At 34.9% G+C, this 2,122-nt stretch overlaps 1 long non-coding RNA gene across 2 annotated transcripts; it reads right to left on the reverse strand.

Moving 5' to 3' along the window:
• Window positions 1-277: 277 nt before the first annotated feature.
• LOC129885090 (uncharacterized) lies at window positions 278-1,843 on the reverse strand. Of its 2 annotated transcripts, XR_008766054.1 has the most exons (4): window positions 1,391-1,843; window positions 1,132-1,208; window positions 990-1,056; window positions 278-835 (listed from the first exon to the last, which is right to left on the reverse strand). It is a non-coding gene; the product is annotated as an uncharacterized LOC129885090 (long non-coding RNA). The 2 variants fall into 2 exon arrangements; XR_008766055.1 differs by lacking the exon at window positions 990-1,056 and having other exon boundaries at window positions 280-835; window positions 1,391-1,841.
• Window positions 1,844-2,122: the final 279 nt, after the last annotated feature.

Genomic DNA, 2,122 nt, shown 5'->3' on the forward strand with positions numbered 1-2,122 from the left:
AGTTGATGAAGAAATAGCAAATTTCAATCAAATTGCATAAAGTTTAGTCAAAAATCACGGCACTAGAGTTGATGAATAAGTAGCAAATTTGAAATCAAATTGCATAAAGTTTAGTCAACAATAACGGCTAAAGTGAAGAAACAAAATCTAATTTGAAAACAAATTTCATAAGGCTTCATATGACGGTCTATGTTAGCTATAAATGTACTCATATATGCTTGATATGTTGTAAGAAATAGTGCATTAGAAAAGCAAAAATAGAAGTAAAGCTCTTATGAAAAGTGAAGTGCCAAAGCACCTAATATGAGAAAGTTATGAGAGTTTTATTTTGTGTGTGTAATATTTTGCTCCTTGTGTAATAAAATATTATTTTGGTCCACTACGCTTCCAACAACTTATGGGGCTTTACATATTTGCTCTCGATCTCCAAGTTCTCTATCAAGAAACTTTACAAAGAGATGAGAGGAGACTTCATCATAGTGGAATGGAGAAAGCTAACAATGCAATGACCAGGCTTGTCCTAAATAGATATTTATAATAACGAGGACTCTTGACTCGAGATCGTTTGGCAAAATGAGGCTTGGTAGGTAGTAATGATTTCCCCTTGTGCAATATTATGTCTGAGAGCCGCAATCACTTATTTTTCGACTGAGTGTTTTCTGCTAAAGTATGGATGGTGCAACAGGCAGCAACATATGCAAGAGGTGTCAAGGGTCAGAATGAGATATATCGAATGTCCTTGGCTGGTGCAATATATCACTAATGGCAGAAAAGAAATATTCCCATTAACGTTATGGAGCAACTGTTGTAGCCAACTCCTTGTCGTTGGATCCTCCTGATAGCATAACGCAAAAAAACCAGTCACGATCGGAAAAAATTAACAAAGGTCTAATGCTAATAAAAAGAATGCTTCAAGATCACTAAGGGAGAACTCCCCGAGGTTGGGTGGGGGTGGTGGGAAGTTACTTATATTGCCAAAAATTGCGTACACGAAGAGAACTGCAGAAGGTATTATCTCTAAGCATATCGGGACAAATTCTCAGTGCATTACATGCCCTGCCATAAGCCATGCACATTGTCTTTAACCTCACAGAAACAGAAAGAAAAGGGCTGTGATATAAGGAAACAAACCTTGGATTATGTATTTCAGCAATCTTTATGAAGGTTGTTCAGCAAGTGTATCGACCCCTAAAACTTGGGCATTTAAGCTTTAGAACAACAATTGATTAAGATAGGTTAAGAGTACCATAAATAGCATCATTAGCTCCTGAAATTTTAACTAATCATGGTTTCCTTCTAATGTTATTCCAGTAGATATGATCATGAATAAAATCTTACACTAACAATGAAAGTAGAAGAAGAGATGCATGAATTACAGTAGACATATTACCTTCACGAGGGCACCAATGACACCTAAGCTTGTAAGCCTCAAATATTCAAAAGCTTGTTGTATTAAGAAAGGGGTAAAAGAAAAAAGGAATATGTGCTGCAAAGTAGAAAACTGTCAGAAGAATTTATTCAAGGGAAACCAAATATCACAACTATGATGGATCACAATTACAAATATCATCACGCAACAGTCTATCCATATCTCGTGAACACATCATGATTATGAAGTTTTTGAAGGTAACAAAGCATTTTACATGAATAATATGGGGCTGGGGTAGTTATCTAAGACAACATTCTTGTGTTGCACCGGCCAGCGCTTCAATATACCTAAGGAAACAAACATGTAATCTTCATTTCTTCCTCTTTATGGACTGCCAAGGAAGGACGGTCTTTATTACTTGACAGTCTTAAATTTTGAGGAAAAGAAAACTCGAGTATAATTTTCTTTTTCTACAAGTAACGGATAAGATAAATCCAAGTATATGTCTTCATATGAAAATCAAATTCCAATTCACCTTCAAAAATTTATCAAATGAATGCAAAGTGACATTAATTTAAATACTATTTGGATCTTATTCTTTGACTTGTGTCTATGGAATTCTTTTTTGACAAGTAAATAAGAGTTTTATTTAAGTGAAAAGCACTAAGAAAGTGCCTGTGGTATAAGAGATGTAACTATGAGGAGTGTTGTGATTATTGTGTCCCTGTCAATGTTATGGAAAAGAATTTGCAT

Source organism: Solanum dulcamara, chromosome 4 (genome assembly GCF_947179165.1).
Source record: "Solanum dulcamara chromosome 4, daSolDulc1.2, whole genome shotgun sequence".
Lineage (NCBI taxonomy): Eukaryota > Viridiplantae > Streptophyta > Magnoliopsida > Solanales > Solanaceae > Solanum > Solanum dulcamara.